The sequence below is a fragment of the Falco naumanni genome, unplaced genomic scaffold (genome assembly GCF_017639655.2).
Source record: "Falco naumanni isolate bFalNau1 unplaced genomic scaffold, bFalNau1.pat scaffold_231_arrow_pat_ctg1, whole genome shotgun sequence".
In the NCBI taxonomy this organism is placed as follows: domain Eukaryota; kingdom Metazoa; phylum Chordata; class Aves; order Falconiformes; family Falconidae; genus Falco; species Falco naumanni.
This window is the reverse complement of record NW_024427401.1, coordinates 1,188-29,110: the sequence shown is the minus strand read 5'-3', so window position 1 is coordinate 29,110 and position 27,923 is coordinate 1,188. Positions and strand designations below refer to the sequence as shown.

The following is a 27,923-nucleotide window of genomic DNA, read 5'->3' as shown; positions in this document are numbered from 1 at the left end:
AACAGACAGGCTAGAACAGGCAGACAATCACAGTATTGAAACACTCTAAATTATGTGTATTTCTAAACAGACAGTAAGAATTGTATTACAGTCCAAGAGACTGACAAAAAATTACTGCAAATATGAAACAATCTTTTGAGATTCAATTTACAAAATCTCACACCTAATGTTTTTTTAAATGGTAAATTACATTAGATGAAAGTATCTTTTTTGGAAAATTTTTGTCTTGAGGAAAATGATGCAGTGTAAAACTTCTAGAAAAACAGCTATCCTCCTTTCTTAATCACTTCAGTGTTCAACAATTCATTAAAATAAAGTAATAGATCTTTTATTATATTTCAAATCACTATGCAGCATAAACCAAACCATTTTAAAAGCACTTCCATGCACAGCATAAGATCAAACCCTAAAACTTAGGGATAAGAATTATAAAATAAAAGAGAAAACATAAAACCAAAAAACAAAACTTATTATTGTGTAGAAACACCTGGTAAAAAATTAACTTACCTAGGGTTTTACATGCAAAAAGAGCCAAGGCACTCTGTAGCCTGTCTGGTTGGACAGCCTGGACCACAAGTACCTTAAAATAAAACATATTCAGGGGAGATGAGTTTACAAAAGTATATTGCGACAATTTAAAAAGCAACGCTCTTCTAAGAAGGCTGAATTCTTTAAACTTCTTCTCAAAACAAAGTTATTTTCTCTAAAAATATAAAGCTATCTCATCATTCCCTTCCAAAATAATCTAATGTAATTGTTCTTTTGTAAGTAGCTCATCCTACTAATAGAATCAGAAGATAGATCTACATCTAATATCTATTTGTAAGCTGGAACATTTTCTACAATGTTTTCGAAAAAAGGTAGCTACATGGGTAGCAAGAATGACAGAAAGCAAACAGTTTTATACTGGCAATCTAAATTCTATACCTGTATTTAGGCAGTAATGTCCTAACTGGAATACTGATGTTTCTGATTTCAGTGCAGTACTACAGCAAAATAATCAGTGATGAAAGAATTTCCTTTGTTTAAGCACATCTTTAGAGTTTTACATCTAACTTCTTTTTCTGAGGCATTCTGACTTTCAAAAATCCTATTTCTACAGATGCTTTTACTGTTCTTCAAAAGACTACAGAACATGAAGAGCTAATCAGTTCAGATACAAATTAAATTAGCAGCTCCCCGACCAGCTACCTCTTTGTCAGTTAACTTCTTGCAAGTGTTCACTGCAGGCAACTGCAGGCAACTAATTCAATTTCAGTAGAAAGGATTTGTTAAAATTGCCACCCCTTCTTCTACTCCCTTACTTGCTGACCTGCAAACCACAATACTGAACCTATCACCACATTCTGGTTTCCAAGTCTGGAATATCTGGTTTTAGTTTTGGAGGAAAAATTGAACTTCATTAAATTTTTAAGAAAGCACTACTTTTTAAGCTTGGGATTACACTAAGTGCTACTGCACTATTTTTAAGTTTAACATACAGTTTGAAAGAAATGAAATTATGAGTGACATAAATGTAACCATGTAGTTTCAGTATATTCCATCAACAGAAACATTCTTAATACTTTCTACACAAGGAACTAGATAATATGCTGATCATTCCAGATTTACTTTCCTAGAAAAGCAGAATTTTTGACAACCCATTGCACACTTAAGAATTGTTCTTCTGCATTTCATCAAATCAAATATGACTCAGACAAATTTCTTTCCAAAATAGTTTGTTCCTAATTCCATGCATGCTATTTTAGAAATTCTCCTCCTCCACAAAAACTCCAAATAGAGAGCCCTTAAGTGCTAAATGGCATGGAATTACATTGTCTTGTACCCCATCCCTTCTTTGGACGGGCCTTCATTTTTTCTGAAGTGACGTCAATGGAAAATCACTGCATCATTTGAACATAAGTGAAGTTCCATAATCACAAAAGGAATAACTTTTTTCTCTTCCAGAGGAGAAGGTTCCCTCGGTGGAGGAAGGAGCTTCCCTCTCCAATAGTTCTGGCGAGTTCTTTAATCATCAGGCTTTCAGGAAGAGCAGTATTTCCTGACTACTATCCTAATAAACAGTGGCTGCTACCGCATTTTGTGGCTTTCAGTCAGATGTGTGAGTCTGCACATTTAACAATGAACTAAACTGATGATGCTCAACAAGCTGACAAATTCTGCAGTAACAAAGCAACCAAGAAAGAATTTTAATACTTATTCATAAAATTAAATCTGTGAATATTAATAAAAAGCTTGTTTCCTCACAGGGTATACTCAGTTGCAGCCAATACACCAATACAAAAAAGACAGATAAGGGAGAACTAAATAAGCATTACAGAAAAAATATAAAATAAATAAATATTAAAAAAAAATATAAATCCTTAAACTAAATAGTTAAGCTGTAAGACAATGTAGATACTGTCACTGCTTATAAATCAACCAGGCCTGAAACCTATATTCTTCAGATATAAAACTCGTTTTCAATGCTGAACTCATAATTATTTAAAAGAATTTAATATGAAAAGATTACCTGCTGAAACAAGGAAATTCTTTTCACAATAGTAGATGGAAAGTCTTGTTCACACACAGAGCTCTGAGAAAAAGTGTGCCACAGACCTTCATCTTCAAAGCAAAGTGTCTGATACAGACCTGGGAGAGAAATCTACGAAACAAATAGTGCATATTTAACAATAGAGAATAGCCATTTGGACATTGTGTAATTTATTTAGTTTCCAAATATCACTGTGACCCTAAACCTGTAAATATTTGTGCATACCACATAATTCAATTTTACCCTCAGAGTTAAAGAAGAAAGTGGTAGGTATTAAAAGTAACCATTTGTTTACCTATTCCCTGCAAATGCTAAGTCTGTATTTGCTCTATATTTTTTTTTTAAACTTCTAGGTTCTTCACTTTTAATTTTTTTCCTTTAATCATAACCAGGCTCTTTTTCTATCAGTACATGCTACTGATTCACCCAGTTACTCTCTGTTTGTTTGTTTAATCTCCTAACAATCATGCTTGCCACACCATTATTGCAATTGTTCGTGATTCTTGGTGAAGAGAAATGAAAAATAATGAACTCTGGATTCAGCAGCAAAAGTCCTTGCCAAAAGCTGGTCAAGGTCTTCCTTCTTGCTGCTGAGCTACATGCAGGAGAAGAGCCTAGGACAGAATTTCAAGGACTAGTATTTTCGTTTTGTTCCCTTCAGGATCAGAGGGCTTCAACATTGATTCTTGCAAGGTAAACCAAACAAAGTAATTTTTGTTTTAGTTTGAAATTACTTGATCTGAGCAGTAACAAACTCTGAAACACCTTTAAAGATCTGCATGGAAATCTGGTAAGTAGAAAACTAGTTCCCCAGTTAACAGTTTATGGTTTTTAATACAATACGAAGCAGTTTGCAAAAGTCATTACATAGGAGATACTTGCAACTATTTAAATATTCTTTGCAATTTTTCCTCTATATATTTTTCTTTCTATAGAAATGGCAGTACCTTGGGCAAGCTTACAGTATTTTCTAATCTCAGTAAGATGACATGTTCATTCACGTGCACAGAAATTCACGTTAGATGGAGTAGAGAAGAAGAAATGAAAAGGCTCAGGAAAAAAAAAGATTAAGAAAAAAAAAGTGGGTTTTTTTTAAGTGAGTATATATTAAGGCATGGTTTCTGAAAGATAGAATAAACAATTTAAAATAACAAAATATTTCCATCTGACAAATACATATTTGAATATTCAAGTCCAAATTAGTATTTGCTAAAACGAAAGGCCTTTTAAGTTAAATTCAACCCGCCACATGACGCATACCTTCAAAGATGCTACTGCCCAGGCTTGGTCCTGTTCTATCCAAGAGGGAATCTGGTCACGAACACTTCTTTGTGAATCCTTATTGAAGCAAGTTACGTTACACACATAAGTTATGCAAACTTTGTTTTGCAAACACTATAGTCGCTTATAAGACTGTGAAACCCATGTTCTTAATAAAAATAGCATTCACAACAGCAATCTTTCTGTGGTCTTTTGATAAGTTCATAAATGGCATAACAAAAGCTACCAATGATTTAAATCTGAGATATACTGTTCACATTAACATTTGCTTAACAACCTGAGCCTGAGAATACTTTATCTTTTAGAGTATCTGTACAAGATACTCAACTCTTAGGTAGTTTCCTTTTTTATTAAAAACAAATGACCCAAATGACTGGCTATCTGCATATGCACTTTGAGCAACTGACTTCAAAAAGTAACTCCACTGCACATATTTGTAGTCATGAAGACGACAGTTCTTCACACCAAAGTCAAATCTGTGGTAATTCATAGGCAAAACATTGCTTCTGGACGTCTCTGTACTGGTAAAGTTTGACCACAGTTCTATTTTTCTGCTCCTTCAGTGCTGGAGATGGAGGAAATTCTAAGGATGAACAACATAGCTTAAGCTCCAGTAGAATCTCTGTATTCACTGTATCATTTTTATAAAAAAAATCTTACAGTACCCATTAACCAGTCTGATAATCTTTGTATGGAAATGTACTTGGATCTCTCAACCACTGAACAACTTCAAGAGTAATCTTAAATGTTCAGTAGAAAAAAGGAAAGCTTTCTTGTGAAAGGATGTCTCAGCCATGAGTTATGAAGTTTGAGAAAGAACAAAAGTAGGAAACCTGGAAGCAATTCCAAAAAATAGGAATAAACTTGAGATGGGTCTGCAATATACATTCCAGTTAGAAATGGGGTTGAATCACATATGTCCACAATATTTCCAAAATTTATGGTTGTGTGTTAGGTGAGGTAGAGGTAGGACTGGCGTTAAATTCCATTCTACACTCAGATCTCACATAGCTTGAAATGGCCTACAGCAAGAAAATACTTAACGATCACCAAGTTCACTAACATTTAATTGAATTACAAAGACTCCACAAAGGTGAAGAGGGGACTTCTATATTCACACTGAATTGCAAAACACCATAGAGTCAGCTAAGGGCTACAGAAAGGGAGAATTTAAGGATCTTTTAAGCAAACGACTGCCTAAGTAAGAAAATTATTGTGTTTTTTTAAGTGACTTGCCACTTCCGGCAGCATGCATGTGAACATGGTATCATGGATATTCTAAAAACAAGGTACTCACACTGTTCCTTGTCTTGTACCACGGGGTGTATGAGATACCTTGATAGATATCTAAACAAGGCTAAAGGTTTAAAGTAATTCTGAATGATGAAAACTGCAGCTAAGCCTGATGGAAATAAGCTAGCCTGACACTGAATGAAGGAGGAGATTAGCAAAAGAATAGGCAAAGACTGAGCTCATGATTCCTGATCAGGCTCGTGTTTCCTAAAAGCACCTTTCAAACCCTTTGTCAAAATATTTGGTTCAAAGAGGAGCTATAATGGGTAAGACTACAGAAATCTTAGCTTTCTCTAACTTTTTTTACCAGAAGTTTATTTTCAAAGCATACAGATTCAACAGAATGGAGGGACACTTGGTAAACTAGAGCATGATTGGTCAAAAATACAACTGAAGCTTTTTAAGCTAGCTCTGTCACCTAGGAAAATATAACAATACATCTCCAGATGTAGAGCTCTGAGGCTGGGGAAAAAAGCATGTCAAAGTTAGCAAAGTGTGTGGACAATCCCATCAATCCATACAAAAAGCACAACTCATATATGATACCAGGAGAGAAAGATACTCAGAAACACTGATTTTAGTTGCAGAAGAGGGCTTAAAACCTCCTCAAACATACCACTGAAAACACAAATTGTAATCCTGGTAACAGAAACAGGAAGAAAAAAAAAGCAAGAAAGGCAAAAAGCTATGCAAATTAGAAAATGAGTGGGTACATTCAAAAAGCTCAAAAAAATTTAATGTTTTTATATTACTACAAGAGAAGGGTTTTTGTTCCTTTAAGGTATGTATACAATTAATTAAACAATATAGTAAGAATAAAACTTTCACTTTTCAGGATTTATCTAAATGTTTCTTATTTCAAAATACACACATAAACGTAACTTACTGATTTTCTTATGGTATCTCCAATCATCACCCCTGTAAAAGTCTCCCATTCCTAAGGGGAATAAATGAACAACTTGCATAAGTCACAAGACATCTTTAAGAATGAAGACTAATATGTAGTAGCATGTGGGCAAAGCAGGAACAAATTAAAGCCTAGATTCTGAAAGAGTTATAAGACATTTTTAAAACTCTAGGTAACACTACCAGTATACAATTCCTTTTGTTGAATCCAATCTAAATGACTGCAGTGCTTTATAAGAAGAAGAAACAAAAGCAGAAGCCCTAGCCTTTCTTAGCACCCACAGCTCCCACCCAGATTGCCCAACTATAAGCCAGCAAGAAGTAATGTGCGTGGCTGGCAAGGACACACGTACTGCCTGATAGGGCACCAGCAGCCCACATAGAACAGGTAACTACAGAATCCATGTGTTGATAGTGTTTCATGTTATAGTATCCAACAGGTGCAATTACTAGAACAGGAGGAATACCTGATATAATAGATTGCTATTAGGAATACTTTGGTTGCATTAAGAAAGGGAAATTTAAGTTGCATTTATGTATGATTAGATCTTTTAGACTTGATATTTATATCCAGGAAGATATCTTTTAATCGTTTTAAGACAAATTAGGTAAGTATTTAAAAACATACTAGAAATGGCATAATCCTGTATTTGAATGTGGTAAAAAATACACTAAAAAGTCTTCGTAAGTGTTTAAATTTAACATAATCAGTATCTGTAGTTCTAATATAAACATTATTATTATTATTAAAGAGAACAGTAACATTCCAAATGAAAAAGTCAATCAATTAGTACTACTCCGACATAGACCACAGCATAGCTTTTTGCTCCCATCTAGCTAAGTCCTGAAACCACTGTCTCTTTCAATTACAAACTGATGCTCCTCTCCCAATTGCAAAGAAAATGCTCATGCACAGAATAATACACATGAAGGCTTCTCAGTTTTTAAACTAGAAATCATGTAATATTGTTGTGAAGAAAAGCAGAAGTACCATATGTAGAGACATGTAAAATTACCTCAGTAAAATCGATATGTATTGATTCAGAAAGAGAATGTCTCTACTAAGAGCCAAGGTATTCGATAGTGTAATGTTGAAGTTCTACTATAAATTTCTCATCACTACGCAAAAAATTTCCAAGTGCAGAAGGTTGAAATCTTGGGACGGGGACTGAGAATACTAAATTCTCTAGCAGCATAAGTAACTTCTAGCCTCATCAGATTAAAAGCTTTAAAAGAAATAACTTTAAAAGAAAAAACACTTCAGCTTCATTTTCCCCAATAAATATTTTGTACAAGCACTCTTTTCTTAACAATTTAATTAAAATAACTTCTACCTTTCAGAGAAGTAAGAAAATTATTGATATTGTTTGCCTGTTTTAATTCTAGAGTACACAGATATCGCAGGAAAGTGCATTATATTTAACCTAGATTAAGCTGGTTAAGAGCTCCAATAGCTGACAGAAATGCATGCTAAACAATAGGAACCAACACATAAAGCGGTACTTAAAAAAAACTTTAGAAGCCTAGGCAGACAGGCTTTAATTTAGTCAGAAAACTATTTGCAAGTTGCTGCCTTCACCACTTTATAAACACAAAGACTAGAAATATGTTTTCAGAAGCTGAAAAGAAATAATAAAGATGAATTAGGGAGGTTCTAATAATGAAGAGTAGCCAGGGTATGCCTCTACCAACATGATTAATTTCAGTTATTTTTATTAGGCAGCTTCATTGCTGAAAGACTGTGGGGTTTCACTTGGTCAATTCCATATGTTTGCAATAAAACTGCATTGCATTCATGATATCAAGAAGTTTCAACCAACCTTTCTCAAACCTTGTACCTTAAACCCACATCTTTCATATAATCAAGTTACACTATTTCCTTCAAATGTATTATCTGATTTTTACCTTTTACCCTATAATGGACTCTCCTCTAGTGAACTGACATCTACTATCACTTGATACTCCTTCTGGTCTCCAGCTTCTAGTACAGAAAGCCATATCTTAGTCTCCTCATTCCATGTAGGTATTTTAGATAATTAAATGTGTCTTGATTCCTGCTAATCAGCCATGTTGAAGCAATATTTAGTCAATAGCGCATATTGTTCTACTGCAGGCAGACATTAATTTCACTACAATATAGACAAGTACAACTTCAGCATCTACATCTCAGCCAGCTAGTCTAGTCTAGTCTACCTGTAAGGGCAATGGAAAGCAGTAATCGATTTTAGTGGTAAACTATATAACCTATTTTATAAAATTCATTTATGATCAAACTAATTACTACTTTGACAGATCTGGTTTTTTCCTGTTTCCTACAAGGACAGCCTAGGATAACCTGCTCAGATTAATTTTAACAGGTGTCTAAATTTTAGTTACCAATTCAATCACTACTGAAATTAGCATTTTACCAGAAAAGTGTAAATGAACTATGAAACTCCACATTGGGCAAAAATCTAACACCCGGAGAGGAACATGCTATAACCGAGACATGTGCTGCCCTATGGAAATAAGGATTAGCAGTACTAAAGCTCTGCTGCATTTTTGTTAGGAATAGGTTAGCATCTAAACAAGAGGTAAATTCCCCATAAATTAGACATTTGCAGATTAGGCCTCGTTCAGACCACTGTCAAAAATAACACGACACCTCTCAATTTTTTGTGAATATACCAATAATGCAGCGCTTGCCTGAAAACGGAATGGACAGCCATTTTTATTACGTTTGAACCTGTATCAGCTGCATGCCACTACACTATAAAAAATATAAACCATTTCAGGATGAGTTCATCATTCCTCTCAAAGACAGGCCATTATGGTGCAAAGAATCCAATACTTATGCGGCCGGAGAAAAACATACAAGGACACTCTTTATACAGTGCACTCTTGAAGACAGTGCTGCAAATAAGGACATTAATGATCAGTGGTCCAGGGATTTCTTAGACACTGAAGAACCAATGGCTGATATGCACAAAAGGTATATTCATTATTTCACCTTTCAGAAAGATACTTTAAGTGTCTTCAACTGCAGGTTGCAGAACCAGACTTTTATTTAATTTCTCCCTAGGTCTTGCACTCTTTTTCTGCATTTCAATATAAGGACATGATGTGCAAGAAACCCTTGGTAAGTGTCAAACAGGTCTGTATCCATCACTTTACTTATAAAGGAATATCTGTATTTAACTGAAAGGATGGATAAATGTCTAGAAACATGGTGGCAGGAAACACTGATACAGTGCCTTCAAGAAACTGGAAGAACTCTCTATAAACTTGTTCAGATCCTAGAAAATTTAAAAGGCAACTATTTACCTACCTTTCTCATGGTAATCTTCACTTGAATCTAATAAATATAATGTTGACATCCAAAAGTAACTATCACAGAAAAATAGTAGCATATAAATCTAAAATTCTGAGTCCCACGCTTACGAGCAAAACCTTTTTATCTACTTATTTACTCTTCATATTAAGTTTAAGCAAATCACTTGGGGATTTTCTCCTTTAGCACTTACATTCTCTTGAAAAAGTTCAGGGTGCATTCCTCATACAAAATGCAGAGCAAACATTAGCTGATCTGCCTGAAATAAAATCAGTGAAAATGTAGTTATACATTCATCAAAAGTTACCTTTCTGCTTTTTTTTTATAAGTAACAACATTTCATTAATAAAATACCTCTAATTCCATAGCAATGACTTCATGACACATATCCTAAATCACCCCAATAATGTTCAAAATTGCTACATACCTCTGCAACACAAACACTAACCCCAGCCCTGTATCTAAGTGCATCTAAATTCAAGTGAAAAAGAAAAAACAGGTACTTGCAATAAAGCAAACATACTAAATAGAATCCATTATTTTTTAAACTGTGCATAGGAAATGCTTGAAATCTTCTTACAGCCAATTTTTGAAACAGAATTTTGAGGGGGGGTGGGGGGTGGGGAAAGACAACTGTAACCTCCTTGCTTCTTCCTAGGTCTGTTGCATCACCTGAATTTCAAACAGTCTCTAAGCACTGGAGCAATAAACCAGGAATAAGGATTTAATGGAGCCATGTACTAAGGCATGCAAACATTCAAGACAATATTTTTTTAAAAGAATATTAGCTTGTTAAAACTGGGATTCATATATTATAGATGCATTTTACCAAAGCTGTGCTGGAAAGCACAGATTACTAATGAAGTCAATGTCAAAAACTGGAAGCTGGTACTCTAGAAAACCAGGATCACTCAGAAACCTAGACTGAGGCCTCCAATTTTCAAAGTCTGGCTGGAATCTGGAAGATTCATTTTACTGTACAATAGAAGATAAGCATGTATTTTCTCTCATATAAAATTTTAAGTAAGCATAAGGAAGGTAGTACCTCTTCTTTTGCTTTCAAGAAAGTGAAACAACTGAATAGCATAAAGCAGAGGTGAAAAGGAAGACTATAAGAAAAATCAGTGATGTACGGGATTGGATTAAATCTGCAAAGCACAGGCATCTCAGCTACCTGATAAACACAACACACCTGCACTTCTGTAAATATCAATTCTATTCTTGACAATGTTGTTTGAATTTCCCATGGTGCATTTCCCACATACATCCTTATGTATACCTCAAAATGACAGCCTGATTGTCCTTAGCGTCAGAGAATTACCAGATCTGAGGAATATTAAATTACCAAGAATATTACTGAAAAATTAATTGCATGGGACTTTTCAGAGGAGACAGGACCAAATATGAGGAAGCATACTCTAGGAAATACTATGCACACATTGTAAGTTATAAGATGAACAGTTTGACTAATAATTGGCTTTCTTATCTGAATATATATTATATTTTTAAGGCCAAATTCCATGAGGGCCAAATTACTTTTTTTTTATTATTACTGCTTTCTCAAACAGATGCCTTTTTACAAGCCTGACACATCAGCCAAGAAACAGATACAAGAACAAAAATATGGAGTATGGGTGTTCAAGACGTTCATCATCTTTGGGAAGTTTGCTCATGTGCAGTAAAAATAACAACTGCATCTGCATGTGTATTTTGATTAATACAGATGTATTATTTAATAGTTTACCTCGTTGATTAGGTTCCAGAATTATGACTGACTGACTAAAGGGACATATGTGACTTAGAGATCATATCCTTATTAGTTGTAATCGCCCTTGGAATGACCAACCTTGGAAACTACCAAGAAGTTAAATATAACTTGATTCATATGAGCCACAGCTGCTTTACACTGGATTTGGGTAACTGCAGAAATGCATGATGACAGCCACAACAAACTCTTGGCATAATTTGTATCTCTATGGATACCAATATATAAAGTTGTTGCTTGCTGCTTTAAACAGTTCTGTTTTATTAATTCTTTCAATTACAAAAACGTATGGTACAAAGTATCCCCAAGGATACAATTAAAAAAAATAAAAGGACATCATATTTTATTTTTGCATGCATTTACTATTGATTTTGTTACAGGGGTAGGACTCGAGGGCAACAGGCCCCAACTAGGAATCAGGGTCAAACCATGCAAAGCACTGAAGTCCTCTTTGTATCGATAAATAAAATACATCCATGAACATCATATGACACTGAGAACAATTCCAAAACATTCAATTCTTCCATCCTCTCAGACAAGGTCTGCAAGCAAATCCAAATGCAAACTGCTCCCTGGATGATTTGGTATCCAAAACTCAAAAGGGAATTGTTTGGAAGAATGCTAATTGGCCCAAGCCAAATCTAAGACAGCAACGATCTTGACAAATTAAGAGTACAGGTGGGCCATTTCCAGTGCTTAGGAAATTTATTGGCACCACTTCACTTACTAGCATACATGAAGTCTATGTACACACAAACATAAATATAAACCACAGACAGACAAAACCATCCTTCCTAATTCTAACATGTTTAAAAAGGCAAAAACTTGTATCAGCTATACCACTTATGAAGGTACTAATAAAGCCTCAATGTCACAGCAATCTTTAAAATTTACCAGACGGACCATTAGTTTGAAGCTGCACAGTAACACCTTTCAGTATATTCCAAACTCCAATCTGATAATTCACAGTGAAAATCTTTCCTACTAGAAATTTCTCCTCTGTGCCTTGCTTTTGAAATTTTTAATCTTTTCTGATATATAAAAATAGCTGCCTTCCAATATTCAAAAGATGCGAAGACTTATTAGAAGGCTTCACATACTCATGACTTCAAACACAGACATTAAATTATTATAAGAATATTTCATGAAAATCCACTTGGAATTCAATAAACCAAAATCCTTAGAAATATCTGCTACCTCTGCATCCTCAATATAGTGTTGCTAGACTGGGGGGAGAGGGGAGGAAGTGTAAAGTATTCCAAGATCTCTCCATTCCGACTGATCAAACTCCAGACATGCATGATTTGTACTACTGCTCAAATCATCTATGCCAACCTACTATGCATTCTTCAGCCGGGTACTGTGAGACAAACACCTCCTGTTATGACAGTTTCATGTGAAAGTAAAAACTAAAATTGAATGTGAAAGGCATATCTGTTCTAGGTTTCCACCAAGAAAGCAAGAAGAGAAAAGCCACCTGATTCAAATACAAAGCAAACAAAAAATACATTAAGAACATTATATGGAGGAACAGGGGAACAGATAGAAACAAAGAAGCTAGCAGGTAGAGATTTGGGGCAGGATGTGAAAAGAGAAAAAAGAATATTACAATGGGGGGTGGGGGGTGGGGGGAGGGTGTTCCCTTTTAAAAACAAAACCAAATAATACAAACCACCATATAAAACCTTACCATGACAGCTAGGTCAAACACTCACACCTAGGAATGCTAGAAATAAGAGTGAACAGAGTAAGAGCGCTCAGAAGACTGCAAAGCCTGGGACTGGCCATGAGGCCAGAAAGAGGCAGAGATGAGGAGCCAGAGTTAAAGCAGAAGCAGGACTAGACTGAGAATAACTTTGTCCATCAGAAAAATGATCTGTTGAGAAATGTGCATAATCGATCTTAATTCTGTCATATCCTAATTTTCAGTCCTCCTCATTTTGCAAGTTAAATATTGCAAGTATAAATTTTTGCATGTATTATATATGTACTGCCACAATACCACTTATTTGAAGTAGATCAAGTGTTGGTTGCTGAAAGAATACTTTCAAACCCAGTGAACATAAAAGCCAGAATAAATACAATCTTACCTTAAACAAACAACGACAAACATATTCATACACTGTATGTTTCAATGAGCAAATAAACGACTTGATTCTTTCTTCAGTATTACTTGAATCCTATAAAGAAAATTTGGATTTCAAAAATTCATGTGGAAGTAAAAATCTTTTTATGTACCTTGTGAATTTCAGCAGAATGACAGAAATAATCTGGACTCTATGTGTCACATACTAGTTCTAAAAACACATAAAACTTAGTTGCAGCTATCAATGGGTAGATGATAAAATGAGAAGTTCATGCTGAAACATTAAGACATGAATATTTTGGCCTTGAATATTTTGACAGTGAACATTATAAAACATTATATATCAGGTAAATATGTTTAAGAATGACAGAACAGTTTCATTTAACATTAATATCCTTGAAATCTCATAGGAAGGAAGAAAGCAAAGGCAAAATCAGAAGCTGAGCATGAAATAGGTAACATAATAGGCAGGAAGAAAAGAAATTATGAAAGAGTGTGAACGTAAGAACAAGAAGTTAGAAGCTCACGTTATGGAAAAGAAGTAATATGTACAGAACTTTAGAAGAGGGCAAGTTCGCATACTCAAAACCATTTCTGGTAATGATTGGAGCTGAAGAGAAGTTGTAACGACAGATGCCAGAATAAAGAGGAATCCAAAAGCAACATGATGAAAGGCTGGTGAATGCCTTTTTAAGGTGGAAACAAAAGAGAAATAAGATAAATTTTGGAGATGCTGAATAAAAAGAAAATGCATCGTTACTCAGTGTGGGCTTTTAGATCTGAAGAGCCAGGTGACAAGGGATAAATCCATAATTCTATGCTTCAGTAACAAAATTATATCACCATTAGAATACAGAAAAGTAAAAGTTACATTTTCAACAAGACAGTCTGCATGTACGCTTACAAACTGTGTAAAAGTAGACAACGTGTTGATCTTCCTTTAGGGAACTGAACCATGTAGAAATATAGGTCTTTTCTTATTCTATCCCTTGTTGATACAATTAGAGTTATTTGCAGATCAAATCATTAATGTATTTAAATAAAGCCTTCAGTAAAGTTATAATCAACCCTGGTTTTCATAATTCACCTTAGACAAAGAGCAAGCCTGAAATTACAAATAAGAGGGTTGTGTTTTTTTCAGATGGCACGGCAATTTTACAATTCATATGTAACGTAAGATCATTAAAAATTCCCTGTGTCTGTATTCTGAATATCTAAAGTACAACAGTTCAGCATCACTACTTGTTATACATTTTATCATCACTGATTGTACATTATTTTCTAAAAATCTCCAGAGCAACTAAAAAATTCTAAGGATGAAAGCAGATTGATTCTTCCGCAGCATTAACAGCTTCAGGAAAAGAGAAAATACCTGTTCGCTTTGCAGAGCCCTTTGGAAAAGCCGCAGGAAAGATGCCAAACTAAAACGGTACATATTATTAATTTTGGACAAGTCAGAGATAATAAAGTACATCTTGCTAGCACTCTTAGCTAAGGGGAGGTAAGCATCCCTCTCCTGTGGATAAAAAAAAAAAAATTATATTAAAAAAACAATACATTACTGCCATCTACTGATTATTGCACAAACATTTATTCAACCCTTTTAAAAAACATTTGGATGAGCTCCCACTGCTTTAGAAAACTGAATCCTTCCCCAGTCTTCAAATTGAGGGGCATGCACTCAAGACTTCAACACTATTTTTAGTTTTCAAAATTGGAAGAAACCATTTTTAGTAATTTTTTTCTTAAAATTTATGAAGAACATTTTGGGAATTAAACCCTAGGGCACTGAGGTCTCTTCGCACCACAGAACACATCCCAAAATTCAGTAGAATATTTTAAATTAAACAAATAAGAACACAGAGATAAAGCTCTGTAACGTGTTACAAAAACAGCATGCCAGATGAATAGCATCACCAACAACCTAAATTTTTGCAAACACAAGGGATATATTAAGTAAGAACATCATACAAGCCATACTGTTTGCAACCAGAGATAGCAAAAATAAAGGCAAAACCCATTACTTGCCAATAAGTCCTTGGGGAAAATTCCACTAATTCAAACTGATAGAATTAGAACTGTGTAGCTATAAAGCATGTGTAAAACAAATTAATTTTATTACTGAAAATACTTTCTGTACTTGCATATCCCAAATATCTTTTACTCAAAAAAAATTATTTAGTGTGTTACCAATCTTATACTCCTTTGGATGTATATAACCTCTCTATATAGAGAAATTCCCTTTTAGTAGGGAAAAAAACAGCAATAAAAGATTAAGATATTATTCTACCTTATCAAGGAAACTCTGAAGTTTGTGAGATTCAGCAAGCGATTCTTGGATCAGTGCACTACTTGCTTTAGTCTGATTCAAAGATTCAATCAGATCCTTATTTTCTAGAATATTGCCTTGTGATGTTGCAAGCGTCTGTTAAAAAAAAAATAATCTATGTTAGATTGAAAAAACCCAAACATGTAAATAACCATTTGGAAGTTTTGGAAGTTGTCCTTCTTTCTGACCTGTATGTATTTCTGAAACATTGAATGCATCAAGAGTACTAGAAAGCAGGTGGTTACTCCGAAAACTGGGATGCTCCTTTAAAGAAGCATACAAACCCAAGCACAAACTCCAAAAATGCAGACTGCCAGGTTCTGAAACTTATTGTCAGAAAGCTTTTGACAATGATTTCTATGACCAGAGTCTTATGCACTAACATCCCTGTGATAAATATAAATTAGGTTAATTTTTTCCTCTGTTTAACTACCAATTTAAAATGAAGTTGGTCACTTGTAATGAATTCCTGTACCCAGTAATTCATAAATTCATTTTCCTTCAAAAACATCCCAATATTCCCTACAGAATTCAATTCTTATTTAAGTGAGATGAATATTCACAGTTGCAACAATTTCAGTTTTGTAATTAGAGATCCCTTGAAAATCCCTGAGATCACCTCACATTTTCCCTGAATTCTACTATGCAAACAATGTCACTTCTAATAAGAAGTGAGAAAAGCTTGAATGATTATTTAAGGGGGTTTACTAACCTTCAATAAATACACTTCAATACAATTTTTTAGTCAAACACCACAAAATTGGCTTCCTATCAGTTAAGTCAGTTCCGAACAAATACCTGTAGGACAGCGTTTCAGGATATTTGGAGGCAAAGGTTCACCAGTTGGAATAGTAGAATATACTTAGATCTCTAGTTGAAAAGAGTTTAGGACAAGGACAAGATCACCTGTTTTTTCAAGGAGTCCAGTTTTGCTATCAGGAATCATAGTGTGAGCTATGAGATAGCCACAGCATGTATGTCTTTACTCCAAGGCTTTTGGAAGAAAATCAGTACATACTTCAGATGGAATGCTAACGTTGCTTTAGGATCAACTTGAATTTAGCTAGATCACCTCCGGCAGTGAGAACTTTGTTGACAAAGTCCATGTAGCACCTGTCAGTTTCCACTGAGCTTTAGGTTTCTTCAGGTCAAAGTAGATTCTGATTTCAGTGCTAACAAGACCAAAGTTTAAACCAACCTTGGTGTTAATACTTGGCCACTTTGTTGCAGGTATCTTCGTCATCAATTATTTGAAATTTTTTACTTGACAATTCAGATTTGACAGATGTGAAAGATTTTGGAGTTCCAAGATCACACAAAAAGTCTGTTCTAAATAGTGGATATTTTTGTGTTGCATTTCTGAAGTCTGAGCTTTTGGTAGACATTAAGATGCTAAACAATGATCAACTTTGAATATTTTTGCAATTTTTTTAGAAAACAAGTTTCCCTCTGTCTGTCAGAGAAATCTGCACCATCACAGTTTTATAAAAGGTTTGAGCTTAGCATTCAAGATTTAATAGGGACAGTAAACATGGAAATGCAAATCACATTAGATAATTATGTGCAAAATTCTAAAATTCAGCTATTAATGGCCAGATAATAAAGTTCAGTTTATTACTTTTTGAGGAATCTGTAAAAACTATTAGTTTTTGCTCAAGTCCATTGTGCTGGATACCGCAAAGTTCTATGTCTCAGCTATGAACTGAGGGTTTTGCGGCAGCAGGTCAGTCCTCTTCCTTGGAAGCTACCTTTACTTATAGGTGTACAACTGTTTCTGAGCATGATTACTTTCATTAAAAGGTGAACTGAAAATTGAGTATATCAATTTTAAATATGAGAAAGGAAAATTTTAATTATAAAGACTATTACAGTTCATTCTTAATAAGAAACAACTGTGAAAGTATAAAGTTTTAAATGTCTCTCTCAACAAATCTTTCCATTTTCTACTGAGAATTTTTCTTTCTTTTTTTTTCTTTCACAACACAGAATCATTTCTCAACTTGAGAAAGTATCATTTGACATGAGTCACAAGCTTAGAACTGTGGCTTTCTTTAAAACTCAATTTGAAAAAGAAATAGTATAATTTTAAACAAAGTTTTCTCTTTTTTTAATGGATTAAAATTAATGAAATTTCTAATCAATCTAAACCAGTCTATATCTAGCCAACAATTCATACACCTAACTTTGATAATGCTTAATCTATTGAAATACTACCATTTCATGACAGATGTACATTACTTATCTACTTTACTCTCCCAACAGCCCCCAGGCAAAAAATGCTTTTATTCTCAAATCAAAAATTCTGAGGGCTCATTATTCCAACACTTTCACCATCTTCGTTCAAACACATAACAATATGAATGTTATCTTATTGATAAATATAAAACAGTTAAGTTTATTTCACCTCCAAAAGAGACTCCTCAAGCTTAGCTAACTGTATCTTCTTCTCTTCTTGTTGTTGTAACAGTTTTGTCTTCTGCTCTTCCAAATCAGGCTTTTCATGCTGAATTGTTAAAGCCAAAAGCTAAAAAGAAAGAAGATTATTCCACAGGATAAAAAAATACTCTAATATTTCATAATATATATCCATTATTTATATAGCATAATATATATTCATTAATAATACATTTTTTAAAGTAGATTTCTGAGGGTTTACTCAATTGCACCACACATCCAAGAGCTTTAAATCTATGTAGACATCCAAGATATCCTGCAGTGGCAAGTATAACTCAGGAACCACTGTGAACCATGCCCTTGTGTATAGCAACAGATGCAAGCCAGGGGAGACATTTAAGGACATCCCAAAAGGCACTGGATCACTTTATTAAGGACAGTGATTCATACCCTTTTTATGCTGAGACCTAAACCTTTGCACCTCAATCTGAATCACATCTGTATTTAAATGATTGGCAGTCTGCATTAGTGTATATATTGTTATCAGATATTAAAAAAAGTAGGTGATAGAAAGCACAAACTGGCAAGAATGGCAGCAAATTTCTTTCCAGCAAACCTACAAAAAGTCAAACCCCCCTCCCATCAACAAAGAGAGGAAACAAAAAAACAAAACTATTTTTTCTGTATTTCCACTTAAAGAAGGAGTAATTCACTTGGTTACATTGTATGATGTATGATGTGAATTCCCTATCTCCAGTGGAGAGAGGAAATCCATATAGTTATTGTGCATTTTGCATTATATCTTACTTATCAACAAGTTATTTACATCCCATTCTAAGCCTCTTATTTGTTTGGAAAAACTTCTTTCATACCAAATAAAGAGAGGTTTTTTTCTTCCCTTAATTTATCTCTTTTTTTTTTTTCCTCTCTTCCATCTGCACCCTATATTTTGATCATAGAAAAAAACTCAAAAGCTGCTAGCATTTTGGGGGAAGTAAAATATACAGCTTTTTGGTTTCCTTAATTTTTTCCTGTACACAAAGTATCTTGATGCTCGGATTACTCTCTCCCTAGAACAAAAACAAAAATGTTTCCACTATACCATAAAGGCATCTTGAACATAAAACAGAAGCTTATCAATTAATCTGATGCAAATGAATTCAGTAAGACAGTTTCCATTTTCTCTATTGGACTCACTACTTGGTTTCAAACTGCATAAAACCAAGATTTTAAAATTTAAATTTAGTTTCAGCATCAATTTTACCATTTATATTTGTGTGCTAGAAAATATCTCTGTGACCATTAATGCAAACTGGGCTTCTTCCAGAAGCTGAATGTAGCTATGAATGTCTGTTATACATACATTGGTTTTATTCTAAATGCCTACCTGTCCTCTTAACCCACTTGCTGTTGTGGTAAAGTTTACTTCTGTAACAATAGAAGAAGCATCAGGTGGAATGAAGGGATCCGGGTTCCTTGTTGATAGAAAAAGACGGAACTCTTCATTATAATCTATCATTTTTTCACCTATTTGTACAGCATAACGGGGTCCTGTAAATAATAAATGGACATTATATTTACTCTGATTAGAACACTGTAGAATTATCTGAAAATAATGGTATTTGCATAATACTTTATGACCAACAGATTCAAATATATTTTATAAAATTTATTTACAATTTTTTAGAAGGAAAAATAAATTTTAACAAATTTAAGGAAGATAACCTATCCTGCATTGTTAGGCCAAAAAAAAGCAATAGCATAGCACCAGCATAAGAAAGTTACATAGTGAGAATATTTATTATGACAGGGTAGTTTAATTATCCTTACCCAGTACAAAAACCATAAATGGGAAAAGAATACACTTTAAGTAAAAGTAAATACTAATGAAACTTTGAAATCTTCAATCAATAAATAGGAGAGCAAACACCACAGAAGATGCACTGGAGAATTTCCCTTTTTGTGTAAGAATCCCATCATAATTTAAACATACTAATTCACATTTCCACGTAGGTATACCATTCTACTGAAACACACTAGTAATTAGTGGCTAACTAAGATGGCTCAACGTTTTCTGAATGTGATCCAAAACCATTAGATTTCATCTCTGGATCTCTTACATTTATTTGCAAACAGATGATGTTGCTGTATAATCATTGCTACTTTCTATGATAATCGTTACAGAGAAAGTCTATGAAATGAAAGATGCTGGAATATCTAGTCATTAGATTGAAAGTAAAAAATCCATTAAGAAATACCCCATCAATTTGTCTTATTATAAATACATTTAATTGAATAACAGTATGAAAGAAACAATAATTAAACTTCTGCTGTCATGTTTTCAATCTCTGTTTATATTCCAATTAATCTGACATTTCTCAATGTGCCTTTCACAGAATGAAACTGAATGTATGGCCTATCACCACTATCCTTCCGACACAGGTTTCCATTCTAGGAGGGTCAGAAAATAGACTCAGTCAATCACACGACTAAAGCAAGATTTTGCCTCCTGATGCTAAAAAAAAGGAAGAACAGAATTGTATGATGAAGAGTTTCAAAGTGAAAATACCCTTTCCACAGAAATTTCTGAGGTGACATAGTTAGATGCCTCTCTATTTTTAGCACTAGAAGCAGATCAGAAATGCTCGAAGTATAAATCTCTTGCTAAAACACTGGTAGAGATGAAAATCACGTAACAATTTTGCTTCTGTGCCAAGGATCAGAATAAATTTTAGGCTTATGCTGTAAAAACATCAAACAGAAAATGGAAGCTGTACAAAGACAAATTTATTGCAGTATATATATTCACATTTTTCTTAACGTTTCATTCCAAGTAATGAAAAGACATACAGCCATTGCAAGCAAAGTAATGCAGACAGGCCCCAACCTTAATGTTTTGACAAAGAGGTGTGCGTGCTTGCTTGTGAAGTGACTGAAAGGACTCAAATAGTGGTTCTCCCTTTTCAAAAAGCAGCTCCCTAGTTTGGACTTGCACAAACCTAGCATTAACATAGCTCATTAACATGCAAAAGAGGATTCCTGAGTGTTATGAGCAGTTTCTCTGAACAAACTGGTATATTTTAATTTGTCTACTTTCTCCACAGTTATGCAGACATATTCATCTCTTAATCTGATTCCTTGAGTAAAATCAGTTAAGATGCCTGAATACCGTATCTCTGCTTTCCAAAGTTCAGCAGAAGCTAGTGAAAACAAAAAAGTTGTTAAGAGGTTCTACCTAGACTTCGGCAGACCCCTGAAGTCATACTTTGGTGGTGTTCTCAACTTTTACTGAAGATAAAAAAGCAAGTGCATCTGTAACGGAAGAATGATTTAAGCTAACATTTTCTTTTCACTAGACAGACCTTTACGATATAGGAGATAAATGTATAGAAGAACTCTACAACATTTGCATTTATTTTCACCATGTATTTACATTTAAAGAATTACTGCTACCTCACTGACTACTAGATCTCAATGTTAGATCAAATGACAACAAAAGGAGTCTTGAGCTGTTTTCAGTGCCCAAAGTTCATACTGCGAATTACATGAACAGGCTGTGGCACATGCTGAGGGATTAAAACTTGAGGCAGAAATATAATTACTAAGGATAATGTAAATATACTTTAATAACTTAGAAAGTATTTACAACATACATTGTTATATTTTTTTTTAATCCACTCAGTTCTTTTGATATAATTTCAAAATACGCAACACAATTCAACATAATATGTGCTGAGATACTCATATAATTACTATTTACCCTTGGTAAACTTTCAACATATCGCTCTTTTTAAAGCAACTAAATCCAAAGCAGTTACAAATAGTTATATAGAGTATATTATCTCTCCAAAGCAGAGATATTGTAAATTATTTTTTTTTCTCTCCTTTCATTGCATCAGTTGGGGAGACTCACTGAATTCCACCATTTTGCCGATCTCTATGCCCCCTCCATTCCAAAGTCACACCAGGGACAGACCTGTGTGCTTTCTGTAGTTTCAGACAAATAAAAGAGAAACAGCAACACGTTCTAAAAAGTGATTTCTAACTGCACAACCAGTTGTATAATTTCTGGTCTGTTTAAGGTCCAAGTTCCTAAGTAAAACTATGTGTTTAATATTACCACTAGAAATTAATTTAACATTTAAATTGTGAAGTTGATAAAAACACTTTATTCTAATTCCATATTTTTTAAAAAATAAATACTTTTCAATATTTTCCCACTTACTAAACAGGAACGTATCTCCAATGTATTGCATGCACTGAAGTGTTAGCAGCAGGTTAAAGAGGAAAAATATACACAATAGCCATGTATTCAGAAAAATCAAGTTTTATGTGATTTATATATAAATCTAACCTACAAAAGTTTTGAGCAAGTGTTTGTAAGGATCTTGGTCATTTACCTTGAGCAACAAGATCTTTTCTCAGCAAAGGGTAAAGTACAGGCTCCACTCCATCCATTTCCTGTATAATAAGTGTTTTCCCAAATCTCACTGCCAGCTCAAGAGCTGTTAAGAAGTTGGTGTCCTGGGCAAATAAAACCAAAATCCTTTGATTCGTGTTTTTTTGACATATTAACACTTTGTAATGAACATGAAGGCACTATCCCAGAAGTCTAAATCTAAAAATCGGTAGTATGGCTGAAAAATTCCATTACAAGCATCATATGATATTTCAGAGTTTAGCCACAAGTGTTTAAGTTTGATCTATTCAGCTACTGACAAACAGGCAACTTATTTAATACACCTAGTCCCCCAAGTGCTGCACCAGAAGAAAGCAGATCTACCATAGGTTTTGTGTCATGTCTGTCAGGTGTACTTGGAAGTCTTGGCATCAGGAAATCTCAACATAACACATATCAAATGTTAGTAGGTAGCTATGTCTCAAAACTGAATGAAGATCTAAGGTCAGAATTCACATTCATATTAAGATAACTAAATACAGTCTTTCACGTGTAGATGTCTAAACATGCACACCATGTTTAAGATTCCGTTACAGTCAATGGAGATACTAGACAATGCAAACAGAGCCTAAAAGTTAATCAAGGCAATCCGCTAGCAGGGAAAGCATTCAATCACCCAAAGATATGTATCTAGTGGCACAGAGAGTATCTAAAAGGCCTGCGCAGAGCTAGCAGGGATCTGTGAAAGACCTACATTCTGTTGAAGCCATATCTTGAGGCCAGGTGGGGTTCCATAAAGGACTCCTGAATGGCACTAGATGCCTGCCTATGTGTGTCTGCCACTGAGCCACACCTCACCACCCATGTAAACAGTGACGCGTAGCAGTTAATCTTAGATACCTTAATCTCAAACTGAAATCCAACTTCCAATGTAGATAAACAACACAAAAATCACAGGGAAGAAGTGTATAGATACCCCCTGAAATCCAGTGAACTGCAACCAAAAATACAAAAGACCTCTCTGTTTACAAATCTTTCACTACTTCCCTCTCAGCAGGAAATACTGATATTCTTGGAGAGGGCAGCACGATGAAGAGGCAAACTTGTACAAGTAACACCAGATGTTGACTCTCCAACTTTAAATACTCTGATCTCCTCCCTGAGTAAACAAACTTTCAGTACCATTTAAGAAGCATTGTAACCTAGAACTATGTAAGAAATTATATACATCATGTAATATCACCCAATTTTGGTGAGTGCTATTATACCCCTTTAAAAATTGCTCTCTAAATTCTAGAACACAGTGAGCTCAAGCAGAGCAGAATTGTAAGACCAAGAGTAAATACTGCACCTGTTGGTTAATAACTTCCAAACGTGAGTCCTTCAAATGTGTCTTCAACCACTCAGTAGCCCGGAAAGAAGGGTCTATCAAAAATGGGCAAACTTTACTCTAGGGGAAAAAGATAATTTTTAATATTATTTACTGAAATCTGTCTTGTTAAAGAATAAAGTCCTTTTTTATCTCCCCAAACTAATGGTATAGTAATTTTAAAATATTTTTCATTAACAAACTCTTTAAAGAAAAAATAAGAGCCTAAGAACAAAATGACAAAAAAACCAAACAACCAGTAGAAAGAAATTTCTTTAGTTTTATTTCTTCAGTTTTTTTAAATAAAAGAAGAAAAACCCCAAAGAACTAAACCTAAGATTCTCAGATGTTTATCCTGCTAAAGTTAGGCAGTTCTTCACCTTCTCTTAAAAACAGGACTCTCTATTCAGTAACACACAGCTTTTTGTTATTCATAACTGCTTTGAAACTTAGAAGAGGTATTATTTTTCCTTTTCCTTCCTGTAGTGGGCAAAGGTACAGCACTTCTGGTTTTTGACCTCAGCGCATTTTAGAAAGAGTAGTGAATGTAAGTATTTTGCCAGCATAAAGATACAAATATCGTTTTACTTATAATGGCAAACAAATATATAAACTTGCAAACACTACAATGTAGAATATTTTGGTGATATTGCCTAGTAACATGTATACTGACGAGACAGCAGGTTTTCATTTTAATAAAACCTTTATTAATGTGTGGTTCCCATATTGGTACTATGCAAAGCTTTACTATTTTATTATATAAGATACGTTATGCTATACATATTGCGTTCCAAACGCTGAGATTTTAACCATCAATATACTAATTATAATTGTGACGCAATGGTCACAACAAAGAGGGACCACAGAGATAACAGTAAGTGAGGCAAGTGAAAAGAGACCTATTCACAGTTGACGTGCATTTAAGATTTCACAGAATCACAGAATGGTTGAGATTCGAAGGGAACTCTGGAGGTCACCTTGCCAACACCCCCACTTGAGCAGGGCCACTATAGCCAATGGCCCAGGACCATGTCCAGATGGCTTTTGAGTATCTCCAGGGATCGAGACTGCACCACTTCCATGGGCAACCTATGCCAGCGTTCAGTCATCCTTGCTGCAAACAAGTGCTTCCCGATGTTCAGACGGAGCCTCCTGTGTGTCAGTTTGTGCCTCTTGCCTCTGGCTCTGTCACTAGGTACCAGTGAAAATAGCCTGGCTCCGCTGCCTTTGCACCCTCCATTCAGGTACAGAAATCGAGAAGCTCCCCCTGAGCCTTCACTTCTCCAAGCTGCACAGTCCCAGCTCTTCCAGCCCTTCCTCACAGGAGAGATGCTCCACTGCCTTCATCGTATTTGTGGCCCTTCATTGGACTGTCTCCGGTACATCTATGTCTCCCTTGGGCTGAGGAGCCCAGAGCTGGACACAATTCTCCAGGTGTGGCCTTACCAGTGTTGAGTAGAGGGAGGGGAAGAGTCAGCTCCCTTCACCTGCTACCAATACTTTGCCTAATGCAGCCCAGGATACCATTGGCCTACTCAGCAAGGGCCCATTACCAGCTCAGGTACAATCTGCTGCCCACTAGGACTCCCAGGTCCTCTTCTGCAAAGCTGCTTTGCAGCTGGGTGGCCCCCAGCATACATTGGTACATGGGGTTATTCTTCCCCAGGAGCAGAACTTTGCAATCCCCCTTGTTGAACTTCATGAGATTACTGTCATCCCATTTCTCCAGCCTGTCAAGAACCCTCTGGGAGACAGCTTGACCCTCTGGCGTTATCAGCCACTCTTCCCAGTTTTGTGTCATCAGCAACTTGCTGTGAGTTTAAATGTGTATTTTCAGCAATCCTCCGGTTCAGTCTGATAGAATCTAAAAAAAAACCAAACCCTGAAACTGTTCTGAGTCCTACTGTTCAAGACTGACTGACTACACAGATCTCAAACTGAACAACAGGGAAACACAGACAATATCCAAGAATCAAAAGCTGATGAGCACAAAAGCTTGAGAACTGTACTGTAGATGACATTGGTAAAATACCATGTCCAATTCCAGTTTTAAAAGGATGTGGGGGAAAAAAACCTGTGTACAAAGAAAATCATTTGAGCAGAGGGAGGGCTTGAAAAAGCTCTTCATACACAGTAAGATTGTTAAGAGCTCAATCTATTCAACTAAGGAAAGAGATGAAAATAAGATTTGATTATAGCATGTAAGTAGCTTTAAGTGTACAAGTTCATATTTATTGGAGAGCTTTCCAATCAAACTGAGAAAGGAATAACTAGATCTAGTATAAAGATGATAAATTTTAATTGGAGAAATGGCTGTAAATCATTTGACAGAAACATCAATCATCAAAGCAAACTACCTGTGGCAAAAGCAAATTCTCCTCATGGCATTACATCTTTACTTTCTAGCAGATCTAGTAACTACCTACATTATAACTACAATATTATGTACGTAACTGTGCAGTTGTGTATGTATATTTATTATATGTTATATATCTTTATACAATTATATGATAGAACTGAATCATGATTATAAGCATAGTATTATCACTCTTTTCCCAAATATTATTAGCTACTGGCCTTAAGTGAATGGCATTTTGTATCCTATATGACAGAGCTAACCTGATGAAATTTGAACGTTTAAAATCTAGATGTTTTGAAAGGTATCTGTATATAGACTTTTCCTTTTACTGACAAAAAAAGTATTAGAAATGATAAGTCAAAATGAACACAGATGGGACATCATCTTCCACTGATTATACTGGTGTTAATGATGATTCACACTTCTAGCCCCAATAGACTGACATCAGGTTTTGTCTGTTTGACGTCCGGAAGAAAACTTTAAAGCAAAAAAGGAAAACATGTATTTTGTTTAACTGCTTTTTTCCTTTTGCTACAGAATACCCAGAGTTACATAAGTATTTTTTTCTCTGTGTGTGTTCTGTGCTGCTAATAAAATAACACAAATGAAATAGTTCAAAATTCCAGAAAGATGCTATATTACTGAAATCTGAAGTTTAAATATTTCCAAGACAAGACAAAACCCCCAAAATTTACCTGCAAGATGACAAGAGCATTTTCGATTGAAAGATCAGCTGAAGGTAAACCTTCACTTTTCCAGACTAACTCCTCACTTTCTGTACACAGGAACCGATGCAAATCGAACTCTGATAAACGAAAGGGAGTAAGTTCGTGCTAGTATTTACAGTCTTCATAATTTTTATGCACTTACCACCCTATACACAGTGCAAATCTATAGATTTCCCTGGAATTTATTATTTTATTGCTTAAACTTATTACTATTAACTAGCTGATGTTATAAAAATATTTAATAGCATTATTAGCATACTTAAATAAAAATCATTACTGAAAAAGCAGACCAATTCAGAATGCATTGGCAAATTTACAACAGTTAATGTGAATACGTACATTCATGTAAACTTTTCTTTTTTAAACAAGGACTATGGAGCTAAATCTTAAAAATTTGTAAGTATTTATAATCTTAATAATTAATAGAATAATCCTAAGAAATAGTCTGTCTGTACATGCAAGTATTTCTTGAGTATGAAAATGCTGCTACCTTTCATTTGGGAACACCAAGACAATTGAGACTGTTCACTAGAATTCACTGGCATTTTTCATTTCCTCAATCAAGCTGAATTACTTACACACAAACACACACACACAAGATTACTTTCAAGGCCTGCTGATTTGGTCCATTCATCCAAGCTGGTTTTCCTCTGATCCTCAGGAGCAGCAGAAAGATAGGTAATAAATGCAGCTGCTAACTGAGCCCTTTTAGGTAACGTAGCCAGTTCATCTGTTATCTCCGACACCTTCCAAAAAAAAAAAAAAAAAAAAAGTGTATTGCACACGAAAACTATGTTAATATTTCTCATCAGTTACTAAAAAGTCAGAATTAAATTTGCCTGTTGTTAAAACTACAGTTGGGACAGTCTCTCTTTTGCATTTTGGGTATCTATACCTAGCTAACCCACAGCAACACACATGAAAATAAAGGAGAAGTTCTTTCTAACTCTGGGCTAGAGCACGGACAGATGTTTCTGAGAATTTAGCCACTAAAATCTATGAATTTGACTAACAGTTCACCTTGTTACTTATAAGTAGCTGGATATATAGTATTATAGTAAGAAAAATAAGAAATACATGACCCTAGTCACATTCAGCTAGTGAGCAACACTTAAAATATGCATACATATACCAAATACTACATGTACCCATTACACTTAAAAATGTGATT

General features: G+C 34.8%; 1 pseudogene; it reads right to left on the bottom strand.

Moving 5' to 3' along the window:
* Positions 1–27,498, bottom strand: part of LOC121082056 — a 43,731-nt pseudogene extending 16,233 nt beyond the window's left edge.
* Positions 27,499–27,923: the final 425 nt, after the last annotated feature.